Source organism: Halichoeres trimaculatus, unplaced genomic scaffold, assembly GCF_033239565.1.
Source record: "Halichoeres trimaculatus isolate MK-OKI-2021-1 unplaced genomic scaffold, fHalTri1.1 fHalTri1_scaffold_20, whole genome shotgun sequence".
Classification (NCBI taxonomy): Eukaryota; Metazoa; Chordata; class Actinopteri; order Labriformes; family Labridae; genus Halichoeres; species Halichoeres trimaculatus.
This window is the reverse complement of record NW_027437198.1, coordinates 6741451-6758868: the sequence shown is the minus strand read 5'-3', so window position 1 is coordinate 6758868 and position 17418 is coordinate 6741451.

The window sequence follows — 17418 nt, the reverse complement described above, 5'->3', positions numbered from 1 at the left end:
AAACTTCAGAACGACCTGCGGTTGGACGGAAATGGACATGCGTGTTTGGTCGGGATTCAAAATAAAGCGTACATTAAAGACCACAATGTTGATCGATGTCTCGACTTTCCATCAATGTAATTGGATCATTGCTCAACCAATCGATGTATCTTGATGGATCATTACACCCCTACTATCGAAAACATCAAAAATGCCTATTCAAAGTCACTCAAACAAGCACGGTCACAAATCCACTCCAATATCATCAACAAAAATCCTGGAACTTCAAAGCAGCTTTTCTCCACCATAAACAATCTCCTCAAGCCACAGACTCTCTCAAACATCAACACCACAAAAGAGCACTGGGACAGCTCCATTTCTTTCTTCAGGACAAAAACTGATACCATCCGCTCTCTTCTCTCCAGCTCCCCTCCAATGTCTTCTCCTACCGCTGACTAGGATTAGGACTCTTCAGCCACTTTCCTGCTTTACTGATACCTTAAAAAAGAGGTTGAGGACAGCATTGGCAGGATGAAACCTTCCACTTGTACCCTGGACCCTCTTCTAGCAGCACTGGTCAAATCTCATATCTGTGCTCTAAGCCCCTTGATCACTCAAGTCATCAACCACTTACTCCAGGCTGGTCATGCTCCATCTGCTCTCAAAACTGCTGTGATCAGACCCCTTTAAACACGCCCAAATCAGACCCAGACATTCTCTCAAATGACTGGCCCCTCTCTAACTTCTGGTTCCTGTCCAAAGTGCTGGACATCACAATAACACTAAATGAAGAGGAGCATTGTTAGCATTCATTAACAGCTTACAACCAGGACATTATCAAGATATTAAAAACAAGCTTTACCACTCTGGTGATACTCCTTCGGGGCAGCCTGTCTTCAACTGTCTATAGGGATGTTTCACCATCTGCAGCTTCTCTTTGACATCAATAAATGAGAAACAAGAAAAATTACGGAATTCTCCTTTTTACATCTATTCATTCAGGTATGGAATGACTAAGAGATAACACCACACTGATTTTTTTAATGAACTACACTGTTAAAAGAAATGTAATTTTACAGGAAATGGTCTGTAAACTTTAACTGATGTTTCCTGTTTTTTATAAAACAACAAAATGCCTGTGGATTTACAAATACTTTCAGTAATTTTACACAGTCAAAAAAATATCCAAATTTTACAGTTATCAACCCTTAAAGGATAAGTTTGGTTAATTCAGCTTTTACATTGTTTGTAGAATGAAGTAAGACAAAATACTCACCCAGAAGGCTTTCCTGATCCAAGCAGTGCTTCGGGAGATATTTGGATCCAAAATCGTGCAGCAGACGTCTGTATAATGGGGTCCATCAGGGCTCCCAAAACTGCATTAATCGCCCAAAAACTTGTGTTTTTCACTAATATTCCATCATGGTCCGCTCCAGGTTAGTCCTCTGCTGCAGTCTGTGTCACTCCAGACAGTGCTGTGTGGCTGTAATGACCTCTGAACTGACGAAGACTTTGTTTATGTTTACTCAAAGAAAGGAGGAAGTGAAGTCAGCTCTCCAAAGAGTACTGCGCATGCGCGGAGGGGCAAACGTATGCTATACAGAGGACACTGCGTGTTTGTGCTCCATGGCACGAGCCGGCTATCTGTGCTCCAAGGAGCAGACTGGCTGTTTGTGCTCCAGGGGGCTAACCAGTTGTCTGTGCTCCATTGTGCAGACCCGGTATCTAGTGATTTTTATTAGGGCTGTCATTTTAACGCTTTAATTAGATTAATAAATTACACCGCAAATTAACGTGTTATAAAAATAAACGCAGATTAATCTGGATCCCAAACCCGCTGGGGGTTCAAAAACGTAAATGCCTGGCATTTACTAACCGTTTTCCTATTCAAAAGCTGTAAAAAAAAAAAAAAAAGTGGTGTTTTTGCCAGACGGTCCCTGAATGTATCACACCTGATGTCAGCAACATGCTTTAAACCGGGGGAAGCGAGATTGATTTTTGTGAGACTGCAGTCCACATCTTGTTTACTCACACGTTCTTTTTGAAAATCTGCAGAAAATCAACCGTTTTCTCTATCTCAATTCTGTAAAAAACAGATAATTCTACACTCTTTACTGCATTACATAAGCCCCAAATGATCGATATTTGTCCTGTATTTAAATCTACAGAATTCTTTGAAAATTTCCTTCTATCTTCCTGGTGTCATGTTTCAGCTTGGGGCTGCTCTGCACCGATGAGCAACCGTTTGTGTGTTCAGAGCATGTAAAACTGAAACTACTTTCCTCTTTTTTGATCCAAGACTTAAATAAAGTGTTTTGTACATAGTTCTTCACAGTTTTTATTGTTGCAGAGTAAATATTTATTTTCCGCCTTTCTTTAAGAATAGTTTCATGTATTCTGGTCAGGTTATGTTGCTGAGACATTGTTGAGTTACATCTGTCTGTAGCCCTGGTTCTCCTGATCTCATAGAAATGTAGAAGTAAAAATGTGACAGAAGCAAAAACCTGCGTAAAATTCAAATTTGCTACAATTTTTTAATGTCCTAGAATTCAAATTCTTTATTTTGGGAACTTAAACAGATATGAAATTAAAATGCAATTAATTAGATTAATTAATTACAAATCCTGTAAGTAATAAGATTAATTTTTTTGATCGCCTGACAGCACTAATTTTTATGTTAAGTTTTTAAAAAACAAGGTGTGTTGATGGACTTTGTTATGTTGGTCAATTTTTAATAACAATGTTATTTGAACTACACAGCCAGTCAAGTTTGTTTGTATACATTAAACATTTGTTATTGTTTTTTTAAATGATTTCTAGTATAAATAATTTATACCATAAAATTGCAGAGATTGACCTTAGAGAAATCTGATTTGAATGTGTTTTGACTGACTCTATGTTATTTTACAGTATAAGGAACATTTATAAACTAGGAAATACTGTATTTTTACAGTTATTTTATGATGTTCTGTGTTACAGCTTCTGACGGTAATTTTACAGTATACGTCTAGAAACTTAGCTACCAGTGCTTTTACCGTTTTTTTTTTGTTTTGTTTTGTTTTTGTTTTTTTACAGTCTGAACATCCTAAATGTATGGGCTACTGTGGCAACTCAATTACAAAATCTGTTTTTGATTTTGAAATATTTAGATTACCTGGACGTGAGCGATCATCTGTCTTGAGCAACAGAACAACAGATTTCTTCATTGTTTGGTCCAGTGTGTTCAGGATGTCCACCTAAATGAGCAACAAAATATGAATCATACATCAAAATGTCCTCAGACCACAATATTGAAAGATGAATTACTCATTTTTTCTTTTTATTTGATAACTGATCTGCAGTTCACTTTAAAAATGTTTCACTTTTGTGTTGCGGAGGGAAACCACACCTGTATCCACTAAATTAAAGACCTTTAGTTTCTGTCTCTTTACATGTGTGTTACATGAAAGGTACCACAGAGTAGTTATCCAAAATGACTGCTGTCACAGCCAGATAACCTAAAAGTCGTTCAAACTTAAGCTTAAGGGGCACTCTGATTTGTTTACAGTTTCTTCAATGAATAATACATGTTTACGTTACAGGTCTTGCAGTGAAAGCCCATAAGCAGATAAGAATATCTGTATAAACCGAAAAAATTACGAGGACAGCAACTGAGCTTCTTTACAGTTCAGCTTCATTCCGCAGAATCTTTATTAATATATCTTTAAAATAAATGTTTGCATTCCTGACCCTTCCTTTCTCTCTGCATCTTCACACCACCTCATGAATACAGAGATCTCATCACAAATAAACACAATAAAATTTATATTACTCCCCATGGAAAAATCTTATTTTAGGTAATAATCCTGGAGGCAACTTGTGCTTAACATTAAAAAAACACACAATAAACAACTGTGTGACTGCGCTAGTCTATAAATATTTTTTTTTTACTCCAAAAAGTATTCGGCCTCAATATAAACCTTGTGTGTTTGATTTCCCAAACTATTCAAAAGTCTTTGAATGTTACCACACTCTGACCTAAATTTGGGGAAGACTTTCACAGTGCGATGTTAGCTGAAGACTGACCACCGTAATTACTTTAACCAGGAAACTTTACACATAAAACGCTAAAAATATAACCGTAACTTTCCAAAACACTTTAAAATAGTGTTATCATAGTATCTGCTATGAACTGAGATGTACAGGAGCTAATGTAAACAAACATAAAAGACGCAACGGTAGCCGGCGCCATCTTGGCTCGCACGCGGTAACTTTACTATGGCATTTACTCATTCACAAATACATAAAGCTGAACTTCTTTTCACCAGTGGGATATTAAATGTTTCTTTTGTGTTGATTAACATCCATACACACTTTGACATGTGTTCTGACAATACCAACCTTTATAAAAAGAAGAAACTTAGGAGGCCAGCAACTGTGTTCCTTAAAAGTTCAGCTTCATTCAGCAGAACGAAGGAGAAACGCTAGTTCTGTTACCAAAAAGAGTCAATATGGGGGAGCCCAGTGCCACACTGCCTCCTGCTGGTGACACTGAAATGTCCAATTATTTGGCAATTAAATCCAAATAAAAACATAAACACATTACATAAAATGTAACAACATATTTATACACAATTAAAACAGACACAGTCATGCATATATAATTCATATCACTGACCCAAAGGTGTAAGAGATGAGCTGTTATTAAACACAGCACATCATTTTAGTGACCAGGAATGAGTCAGTGAGACTTGGTGGCATTCAGGTCAGTGAATAATCAGGTTCTGCTGCAGCGCTGATGGAAATGGAGCTCCAAGCTGGTTAAACATTACTAACTTCTTTGTTTACAGTATTTACTGCAGTTACCTCACAACTGACCACACCTCAAACAAACTCATAGTTTCCATAAGGTGTAACAGGTGCTCCACCCTGATAAACACTGGGCGTTTGACTGTTTTGTGTTGTTTGTAATTACCTGGAATCAGTGTTCTCTGCCTCCCTCTGTGATCAAGCTTTCACTTTTGTTTCACATGTATTATTTGAAGCAGAGTTTAACCTGCACTGACCTTATGTGAGGAGGTCATGTTTCATAAATTAAAGTGATGCAAGTGAAGCCTGGTCTTTTACTGATGTGATTCAGTCAGTCTGTTGTATTCTGTACTGCATATGACCAGTGTTCATTTGAGACTTTTATATGTCTTACTTTAGCCTTTGTGTTTAACTTATTTTAGTCTTTGTGTCACTGGGTAAAGTTTGTGTAGACTGAAAGGGAATGGTGTTTTAAATTTATCTCCAAGTGACAATATTACTGTTTTCCCTACCTGCAATATCTGTTAAAAGGAGCGGGTATTCTGTAACTGTGTGCTCAGTTATTTTCCCTAACTTCTGCCTTTTCAAATATAGAGGGTACTCTGCTGATATTATTTGTCACTTAAAGCAATGTCCTAATTCTGTGACTCCCAAATATATCAATTACCTTTTCACCATTCCCAGCGAGTTCGTTGATGAAAAAGATGATCAGGACGCATCCAAGTCTTCAGTTGACTCAGATTTAATGATTACTGCAAATCAAGAATGTGCGACAGAGCTCTAGGTTCTTCCTTAACTCCCCCTAACAGCCCTGATACAAGTCTCAGGCTCTTCCTTTGAGGACAGAACCTGGTTTTCTGGCCCTTGAACCCTTCTGTAGTTGAAGATCCACCAGTTACTGATCTGAAATGTTATCATCTTTGGTGTGAGTCAGTGATGTCTCCCCTCATTTCCCACCATCAGTTTCACATCAGTTTCACATCAGCACACACACACACACACACAGACACACACACACACACACACACACACACACACACACACACACACACACACACACACACACACAAACACACACACACACACACACACACACACACACACACACACACACACACACACACACACACACACACACACACACACACACACACACACTCTCAAAAGCAGCAATTATTTGCTGAAAACTCAACAGAAACCCTCAGCAGTTATTTGATAAGTAGATGGGTAAACAAGATTAATCTGTAGCTTTGAAACAAAACCTTTCCTGTTAATGGAGTCCAATCTTCCTTCGTACTGAGTGATCTGTAGTCTCTCAGGAATTCTCAACCTTCTGCAAGTACACATTGGCCCTCATTTATCAAACATGCGTGAAAAGTGGGTATACGCTCTTTTCCACGCACAGGTTGGCATTTATTAATCTAGGCGTGGGGTACGCTCAAATCCCACTCCAGGTCTGAGTTCGTGTACGGAAGTTTCATGTCAGTGGGCAGCGCTGCAGCATCTGTGGAGGAGAATTATTAGATCATTTGAGCACAAAACACTTTCAGAAATAAAAAATGATGTTCTTCGATTAACTATGCCTTTTCCATCCGTAGTGTTTCAGCATGCATGTACTCACCATCACTGTTCTTACACACAAGGCCAGAAGAGAATTTGTATACATCTGTTTTCGTCACATGATGCAGCTGCAGTCAAACTATTCAAGTGTTTAAAATGTGACATGGTAGATTATTGTGCAAGGGCTTTGAGTACCCACTTGTGCTTTATGTCTTTTATTAATGGTGCCACAGTCACTGCACTTTGAGACATTTTGGTGTGTTTCATGTTTGGCTAAAATCTGTGCAACATAAAACCCCGGTTCTGGTGTAAATAATAAAGTTGTTTATTTGCTTCAACGGAAAAAAAACTGTGCAATTAATCAGAGGGGAGGTGTACAAACGAATGGGGAGGAGGTGGCTACTTATAAGACACAAATTTACAACTTAAATCAACTCTAACCTAGAGCGAGATAACACAAAATAACTAGAAAAGCAATTTCTGAAGAAATTGCGCTGTGAATGCAGAATGCTGAAGCAGCTTGCGCTGAACTGCTAATGCAGAATGCTGAACATGAATGACTGAAGATATGTCTTGAAATGGTTGAATAAGTCTTGAAAAGCTTGCGCTCAACTGCTAATGCAGAATGCTGAACATGAATGACTGAAGGTTTGTCTGAAAATGGCTGAATGAAGTCTTAAAATGCTTGCGCTGAACTGCTAAAGCAGAATACTGAACAAGAATGACTAAAGTTATGTCTGAAATCATTTGAATTAAGTCTTGAAATGCTTTTGCTCAACAGCTAAAGCAGAATGTTAAACATGAATGACTGTAGGTATGTCTGAAAATGGCTGAATGAAGTCGTAAAAAGCTAGTGCTGAACTGCTAAAGCAGAATACTGAACATGAATGACTGAAGTTATGTCTAAAAATATTTAAATTAAGTCATGACAAGCTGGCGCTCAACTGCTAATGCAGAATGCTAAATTAACCTGCCATGAACTCTTGGATGAAAGGAAAATAATGGATGAATCAGTTAAATGGATAAATGAATTTAAAGTTGAAATAGCTGCATCTTTTCAAAATTTGAAGCAATGAATTAAATTTTAAAGAACAGTTATGGTAATAATGACCTGACTAAGGGAAAATGCAAGTCTCATCTCTGAAACGCTGTTAAAATGAAATTCTGTGTGTCCTCTGTGTGAGTCTTTTATCATGTAAGCCTTTTAGCTGAGGCTCATCTGAAGCCAGATGTTGCCATGGTGATCATTGTTTACCAACTGCCATCAGAGAGCTGGTGGAGTCTGTTGATTCCCAACACATTTCCACTGAAATCAGGGTGTCATACTGCCTGCAACTGTGACAAAACCAAAGGGCCGATAAGAAAAGTGATCACACCGTAGGAATCCTGAGACCCTGAGGAAGCTGTCTGTGTAAATTTCATGTCTAAAGATGCAGAAATAGGCCCATGACAGCGATAGATAGATGAGGGAAATTTGACTGATCTCTGAGAAAACCCCTCAGGAATTAACATTGGAGTACATGGGTGCCGGAGCTGACTTGGCCCGACAGTTGGCCATTTTGTGAAAAAGTGCTCCATCCTTTTGCTTTAAAAACCACTTTGTCAGAAGCAGGACAAGACAACTTACACGTTGAGGGCTTATTTGTGTTGATAGCTCAAAAAATGTGGCCAAGAGAGCAGTTTACCCAGAAGTTTCTCAGGTCTTGTTTCCCCCTCTCCCTGCTCTGTCGTTTGAATCTCCCACTCTAAGCTGAAACATTCCGTCCAATACACACCAATGTTAAATGGCTCAGAGAGTTGAAAATCATCATGACCTTTGAAGGGTCATTGTGAAGAAACTATGAATGCTAGGAAACATTTGAAACCCACTGAATGAAGCCAAAAGATAGCTGAATATTTTGAAGTTTGAATGGAGTTTGTAGCTGAATGTATGACTGAATGAGGAGGGTTTGAAGCAGGCTGAAAAAATGTCCTGAAGGGAGGAAATTTTGAAAATTCCGCATTCATCTCTATGGGACCGAAATTTCGTAAATTGTTGAATATCTTGGAAAGTATTTGTGAAAAGTTTCTGAAGAGTCATAGCCCCCTTGTCCCCACTGAAACACACGTTTTGAAGTTTGAACGGTGAAAATCGGTTGAAGTTTGCAGAAGTTTTAGCGGTCCAAAAAAGCGGGCGGAAGAAGAAGAAGAAGAAGAACTAGACAATTTCCACGGAAATCGTAAGAGGGGCTCGGGCAGCGGCCGGGCTTTTTGCATTCATTAAATTGTTAAGAAACACCGATGTGACCAGACCTTGTTTTGGACTGACGTCTGATTGAAAAGGTGTCAAATTATCCCATGCACAATGAAGCGCGCTTCGCGCGCGTACTTTCATATCTTGAAAATGTTCAGAAACACAGATGTCACCAGATCTTGTTTTGGACTGACATAGCGAAACACTTCTTAACATTTCTTGTTTCTGATTCAACAGGTATCAAATTACCTCATGCACAATGAAGCGCGCTTCGCGCGCACACTTTCATATCTTTACTGTTATAGCCCAAAAAAATTATGTCACAAATATACACCTACATGTCATGAGACATGGTAGAGTGGCTGGTTGCAAAGCCTTAACCCCAAATAAGCTCTTGAGAACTTGTTAAAGTACTTGTGTGTGTGTGTGTGTGTGTGTGTGTGTGTGTGTGTGTGTGTGTGTGTGTGTGTGTGTGTGTGAGTGTGTGTGTGTATGTGTGTGTGTGTGTGTGTGTGTGAGGGAGAGAGGGAGAGAGAGGGAGAGAAAGAGCGAGCGAGAGGGAGACAAAGCGCGAGGGTGAGAGAGAGAAAGAGAGTATTGAAAGGAAAGGGGGTTCATGTGTGTGTGTGTGTGTGTGTGTGTGTGTGTGTGTACACTTTCATATCTAAACTATTCTAGTTTCAAAGCAATACGTCACAAACAAAGACTGTATAGTGGATAGCGTGGCTCCGCCATTTACAATTGCACAGTTCTTAAGCCAAAATACCTCCGTCAAAGGCGCAGCCATTGGCAGCAGTTGTGCAGCCAGAGTCTGCGCAGTACAGACTGTGAGGGATTCTGGGAGAATCTGAGTGGCGCTAGGTATCAAAACTAATAACTTCATTTTTCTTTTGTGAGTCTAATCACTTCTTGACTCTACGTCCTGACATATTTTACAATCCCAGAAAAAAAAACTGTGTGTGTGTGTGTGTGTGTGTGTGTGTGTGTGTGTGTGTGTGTGTGTGTGTGTGTGTGTGTGTGTATGGGTTGGCTGTACGTGTGTACGTGTGTATAAGAAAGTTTGGGTAGGCTGTTTAGGCATAATAAAGAAACACATGTGTTTCCCTGTCCCTCAAAGACCTAATCAGTGATTACCCACAGCTGTGTGGTTACCATGGTGATCATCATGATGTCATAATGAGTGTGAAGTGGCAGTTGAACTTTGGAACTCCTTTGTATCCACTGATCTTAAGCTGGATTTTTGGGCTAGACATAGGTCCGAACAAACTGCATTTACGCTGAAACCCTAAGGGCTAGAAGAAAAACAAAAACATTGTGAGAATCTGGAGACTCTGATGAACAAGATGATGTGCTTTACAAGATGGAAAGATTAAAATAGACCGCACTAGGGCGATTTGCAAATGTAGTTAGGAATGAAGTTGATGAGAAATATAGGTCAGATTTTAACATTACTTCAGATTACAGGGATGTGACGGTTTCACTCACACTGAGGCGTTTTTTGGCAAAACAGTACATTTTTGGGGTACAATACTCCCTTTGTAAGAAGTAGGAGATGTCAGGGAACTTCACAATGTAGTTTTTATTTTTCTGCTGTGAAGATTTCAGAAGTTATGACAATTCATTGGAGAATGCTGCTACCTGTCATCAGCTGCCTCGCTCACTCTACTTTCAGACATTCCGCACTGGAGGAGCTGAGGTTTCAGGGCAAAAACCAAAAAGTTTATGTTGCTTCAACAGTAAAATCTCAAAAACTGTAATAGATATCAAACAAGTACAGTCATACTCTTAGAGCTGAAAGATCAGTGAACATTTTAAAGCAAAAATGGTGCCTGTAAGTGGAAGTATGCCAAAGTCTTAGCATCTCAAAGTAAGTGGAAATTTTGGGCAGTGAGAGGGAGCGATTCCTAGGTTCCCCATTCATTCTCTATGAGGGATTTTTTGCCGTTTTTGGCCAATAAGTGGGCCAAAATTTGGCGAATTGCTGAAAAAAATAATAGCACACCATTCCCGGCCGAGCCGCACATTTTGATGTATAATTTGTGGGGGTTTTCTCAAAGCCCTTGGAGGAGTAGCGAGCCGAAATTTTGGCCGGAAGATGAAGAAGAAAAAAGAGGCGAACGGAAGAGCATTAGGGGCTCGTGGGAAGCCACGAGCCCCTCTCCTGCATAGCTTGCTATGCAGGAGAGGGGCTCGTTCGAAGCCCGAGCCCCTAATAAATTTTTTTGACACAGAAGAACATATGCTGTGAATGCATTGCTGCATTCACAGCAACTAACACAACCGAAACTCCGAATCAGCTCCCCCAGCCCCGTACAAGTTACACACAGTTCAGTTAGGTTTCCTCCCCTCGTCACACATAACAACATCCTAACACAAAAGTCTAACAAAGTGTCTGCCCCCGTGCGTCCGCGTCTGCAGCCTCTTGAGCCCACTGCTCCACGTGGATTGGTCCCACCGACTGCTCATCCGCCAATCGCAGCACCCTGTGGGCAGCACCCTCTCATGCAAGCACACTCAGAGAGAGACACACACACACCACACACACACACAGACACACACACACACACACACACACACACACACACACACACACACACACACAAAGCACTAGCTCGCAGACATGGCAACCCTGCCCACTCATAATGCGGCGGCGGCCGTAACACTGCCCTTCTCCTAAAAACACTTTCCTCTCATGTATCACTGGTCATTTTGTCCTCCATCAGTTTGTGTCCTAAATTTTACTATTTTCCTTTTATTTCTCAGCAAATTCATTTTTATTGTGACGGTGCTTGTAACCATGAGTGAAGAGGACACACTGGACATGAGACCCTGCCATACAGGGGGCACAGCGTGCATAAAGAGGTTAAATGATGAAAGCATGCTAAATTGCCCAGAACAAGAGAATACGCTACATATATTTTTAAAAGTGCTTCCAGCCCTAAAAACTACTTATTGTGCAATATTACTTAAAACATGAATGTTCAGAAGAACAGTTTTTATTAATTTCTTCCTAGATTTGATGAACTGGTGGATCTGGTTGCTTCAGTCCAGTATTGCCACCAATGAGACTTGGTGGCATTCATCATCAGGTCAGTGAATAATCAGGTTCTGCTGCAGCGCTGATGGAAATGAAGCTCCAAGCTGTTTAAACATTACTAACTTCTTTGTTTACAGTATTTAATGCAGTTACCTCACAACTGACCACACCTCAAACAAATTCATACACAAAGCACGCAACAAAACGTGCTCCAACATAGGTCTCTTTTTCTCTGATCGGACTTTCATATTTGTTTTACACAGAGTTTAACCTGCAGTGACCCTGTGTGAGGAGGTCATGTTTCATAAACTAAAGTGATGTTAGTGAACCCTGGTCTTTAACTGATCCGATTTGGTCAGTCTGTTGTATTCATCTTCTGCTTAATGCCAGCATTTATTTAAGACTTCTGTGTTTCTTATTCATGTTTAATGTTCACGCTGCTCCATGCACATTACACTGTAAACCCCAAAGTTCAAATTACTCCATTGGATTAAGCTATGAAAACTTAAAATTTATTACTAAATTCAATTTACTCAATTTTCTGAGTTTTCAGTGTTGAAACTGATGATTTCTGAGTAGATTTAACTTTAGATACTGTTTAAGTAAGCACAGCTTAAAATCATTAGTTTGTGACTTTGTTTTGTAATCGTGAGTGAGGAGGAGACGCAGTCGATATGAGACCCTGCTGTACTTGTAGATGTGCAACAGTAGCACAGATTGTATGTACTCCATGCGAAATGGACTGTGCGTCTGTGGGCCTCAGCATAAGCCAGCATCTGTGCTCCTTGTGGAATCGACCAGCTGTCTATGCTCTACGTGGAGTGGATGGGCTGTCTGCATCAAAAATAATCAAACATGTGTTTTTACATTTTCAAAATTATCCAAAATAGCATGAAAGTCAAATTGTATTTATTAACCATTAGGCACACTGCAAAAGTCATAGGTACAAGACCCTGTGCCATGGAGCACAGACCAGTCAGTGCTGTGGGGCTCAGACAACCTGTGCCCCCTGAAGAACAATACTTGAATGTACAGCAGGGTCTCATATCTACTGCCTTCCCTCCTCATGGTCCTCATGGTTACTAAGGCTGATTTTTGCCGTGATAGCATTTTGTGACTATGAGTGAGGAGGGAACGCTGTGGATATGAAACCCAGTTGAGCGTATACTTTTCAGAGTGCAGAACAAGAAAATTGAGTTATCACAAAGCATGATGTGACTTAATGAACTGGTAGACCTGGTTGCTTCAGTCCAGCGGTTTTGTGAGTTGGGAAGAACTTTAAATTAAAATTAATTGATGGTTTGAAAGCGTTACGTCATCTAGACTCATTAAAATGTCCTCAGACGATAATCTGTAAAGTCTCCCTTTTGTGTTACTGAGAGAAACCACACCTGTATTCACAAAATTAAATTTTTTGTTTCTGTCTCTTTACACTTGCATTGTGAGAAAGGAGATGGCTTCATAAACACTTTCAATCATGAGAGATGAGTCATGAAGATTTAAGGACTGTGATCTATTTTTACAGGTGACAGTTAAACTTTATAATAAAGGATTTAGACTCTTCAGGGAGATATATCTGTCAGCAGCTCTGCATTGGAAGTGTAGACGATGGGGGCTGTAAAACACAGGCAGCAAAGGACAAGAGACAGATTCAGAAATTACATTGAAACAGGTAGATGCCAGGATGTGATGGGTTAATACCCAGATTGTTCTGTAAAGTCATCTTCAAGCTGTGCACACTTGTATAACATTTACAGTATTTACTGCAGTTAACTCATAATGAAACACACCTTCAGGAATGTCATTGGCTTCTATGAGGTGTTTCCCCTAATTAACACAGGGCGTTTGACGGTTTAGTGTTCTCTCTAATAACCTGAGATCATTGTTCTTTTCTGTGATCGGACTCTTATTTTTAACAACCTGAAAACAACTGCAAAAATAAGACTTAATATATTTTCACATCACTTTTCAGGTGAGAAACGCTTCACCAAAAAAAAAATATTAAGACCGAATAGAATTTACTTCATTGATCCCCTGTAAACACAGTTAAGTTAAATTTAGTTGAAAAATGCTTGTAAACCTTATAAAAACTAACTCTAACCCTAACGAAATATGAAACAAAATATGAAAACTTAAGTTAATTTAACTCAACATCTTGAGTAGTTACGATTATTATGGAAAATCATTCTACTGAATATCTTTAATCAAATAAACCTGATGCTTATTTGTTACAAGCTAAAATATTAAGTAATGTTAGAAAGACTTTTAAGAAGACAATGATGTTATTTTCAATGAATTGTAGGATTGGTAGTTCCCTGACTCCGGGTTAAAGTGAAGTAAACAGTTTTGTACCTCTACCTTTCCTTCAGTTCTTTACGCCCTTTTGGTGCCAAAGATTTAAATGTACTCCAGTCACAAGTGTTGGGGTCATTTGTTGCCTTGGTACCAGGAGCCAGTCTCTTGATATAATGAAATTGTTCAAAACCAACGGGGGCTTTGAGTGGAGAAAAAGGAGCTGCGAACTGGAGGTCCAGTTCTTTCCTGTTCACAGAAAGCTACCACCATAACAATGATAGCACTTCTGAAGAAACTCAAATCATCATCATCATCATCATCATCATCATCATTTTAACATCACTGCATTAAATGAATGTGTAATGATTCATCTACATGTTTAAAAAAATGACACACAGAGACAGTATTTGCCTTGCAGCACAGATTTTTAAGTAATCCTGCTCTGTGGATTAGACAATGTGGTTTTTGCTTATTGGAACAGGTTCTGCAAGACAAAATTACCCAGTCCTTTAGTGCATCAGGCCAGCAGTGTGATCTCAGGGCAGACCAAAAGAAAAACAAATATAAAACCAAACACAAGTTTTTCCTTATGACAAACAAGAGGGAGATCAAACAGTTTCCTGTATTAAAGTTTGTTGTGTGTTAGTTAGCCTGGTAAGTTGATCCTTTTTCTTTTTCTGCTTGGTGAGGCTGGAGTTGGTAGCAGAGTGTCAAGGACACGTCTTTGAGCACCACGCTGGAAGTAATACAAAACAGAAAGTCTGCTCACCTTCTGTACACTAAACTACACTGTAAAAAAAAAAAAAGAAAGGATAAAAAATAAAAAACGGTAAAAGCACTGGCAATAAAGTTTCCAGATAAATACCATCAAATTACAGTCAAATTAATCTACAGTAATTTCCTGTGATAATACTGTTTTTCCCACGTGCTATATCAAATTGGTAAAGTATAAAAACAAACTAAGTAAAACTAAAGATAAATGTCTGCAGAATTACAGTATAAGTGTGTAATTTTTAGAGAAAATACCATTATTTAACACATTTTTCCTAAATTATTACGGTCCAACACCTTTAATATAGTGACATTTCTGCAGAGAAATACAGTTATTTTACAGCAAAATACTTTTTGTTGTGATGGTGTTTTGTAACTGTGAGTGAGGAGGGCACACAGAGGATATAAGACTCTGCTGAACATTAAATTATTCTTGCGGGGTAACCTGCTGCCTCTGCAACACTGCATGGACTAGCTGTGTAATTCAAATAACATTTCTATTAAAACTTGACCAACATTGCAAGGCCATCAACACATCTCGTTTATTATAAACAAAACACAATGTAAAAATCACTGGGTACAGGGTCTGCACAATGGAGCACAGATGGCCAGTCCACTCCATGGAGCACAGAGAGCCAGTCTGCCCTCTGGAGCACAGACAGCTGGTCCACGCCTATGGAGCACAGATAGCCGGTTGACGTTGTGGAGCACAAATATGCTGTGCCCCCTGTGTAGCAGGGTCTCATATCCACAGTGTGTCCTCCTCACTCATGGTTACAAGCACTAGCACAATGAAAATGACTTTGCAGTGAAATAAAATAGAAAATAGTCAAATTTAGGACACAAACTGATGGAGGAGGAAATGACCAGTGATGCATGGGAGAAAAGTGTTTTTAGGAGAAGGGCAGTGTGTTCTGTTTTTTTTTTTGTTTGTTTGTTTTTTTGTTGTTTTTTTTAATTTTAATTTTGTCTCTGATCAAAAAACAATTCATTCCTGTATTTTCACTTTTTTTTTTTTTCACGTAGTTCTATATTACAGCGTTTGACTACAATTTTATGGTATTTGTCTGGTAACTTTGCTGCCAGTGCTTTTATTGTTTTTTTTCCCAGAATATATATATATATATATATAATTTTTTTTACAATTAAGTCCTTTATTTTTATAGTTATTTCATCTAGTTCCATGATCTTACAGTGTTTGACTGTAATTTTTATGGTATTTGTCTGGAAACTTTGCTGCCAGGGCTTTTAATTTTAATTTTTATTTTTTTACGTTTTTTTTTTTTTTTTTTACAGTGAATTGCAAGTGAGGAGGGTACAGGGTTCAGCTGGCACAATACCTAAAAAAACATCCAGGATGTAATTTTACAGATATTTTCTGTAATTTTACAGTTTTGTATGTTTTTGAAAAACAGAAAAAATACTTTTAAAATTAAGGGTTAATAACTGTAAAATCACTGAAAATATCTGTAAATCTACTAGCATTTTGTTGTTTCACAAGAAAACAGGAAAAATATTTTAAAAATTACAGACCATTTTCTGTAAAATTACATTTTTTAACAGTGTATGCTACAAACTGTGTTTACAAAGTTTGTTGTCACATCTCAAACAATAGAGTAACATAAATAAATACATTACATTCTCATCCTTGAGGTAAGAAAAGTAGCGTTTAAAAGAAGACCTCTCTATTCATTTTCTTCCAAAACAAATGCACGCCTTTTTAAGAGTCTCATCTTTATAACAGTGGATGATAGTGCTCATGGGAAATGGTGTCTTTGTCCTTGAAAAGCACTACTGACTCCGGGTGTCACCACAGTCAACGCCAAACAGATAGTTTTCACAGTGCCTTTAAGAGTTGTAAAGCAGCACTGTTAAAGCAAGTTTCCAAGAGTGACAGTCAAAAAAAAATGGTTGGAAGTCTTTAGTGAGAGGACACCTGAGACCCCAATGAATGTAAACAATATTTGATCAGTTTTGTTTTTACATATTTAGCTATTGTCTTTTTTTTCTTCCAGGTGTGTCCTCTTTATGAAAAAAAAAAAATCAGCCTCAGGACTTGAAGCCTGCTTTAGGGTGTGATCATCAGGGAGGCTGGCCTAAAGTGGAGCTGAGGTACAAAAAGATTTAACTATTAATCGAGATCCACAGGAGTCATGGAAGTGCATTAAGGAGGAACACACACAGTGTAAGTAAAACAAGGTTAGTAATTGCATTCTGCTCACAATATGTTACTGAAACCTTGAGTTTAACAGTAAGAAAATTAATTTGTGCTGCTTTGTATTTTTGAACCATATTTTTGGCCACTGAACTTAAATTGTGAATTTGTGATTTCTTTTCAAAGTTTTGTCCTTTAGTGAACAAAGGTAAACATAAACAATGTTGTCCTTGATTTTGTCCTATGCTTCGTTTGATATCCATGCTTACATAACTGGTTAAGCTGTGCAGTGAGTATTCATGGTGTGTTCAAACTGCTTTGTAAATGCATCAATTATTGATTTGGTGACAACATCATTCACTGCAGGTAACAACATTTTGTTTTCAAGATCCCATATTATGCAACTTTTCAACAAGTTCAAAAAGGTCTCAGAGGTCCCACTACAGTCAATTTAAAGTTGTTTTGCCTCAAACTCCAGTTATTTCCTGGACTTCAGCCACTCTGTAAATCTCTTCTCCGAGCGCTCCGAGCTGTTTCTGTGGGTGTAGCTCTAAATGATAATGAGCTGCCCTGTCCACGCCTCCTTCACAACTTCTTTGG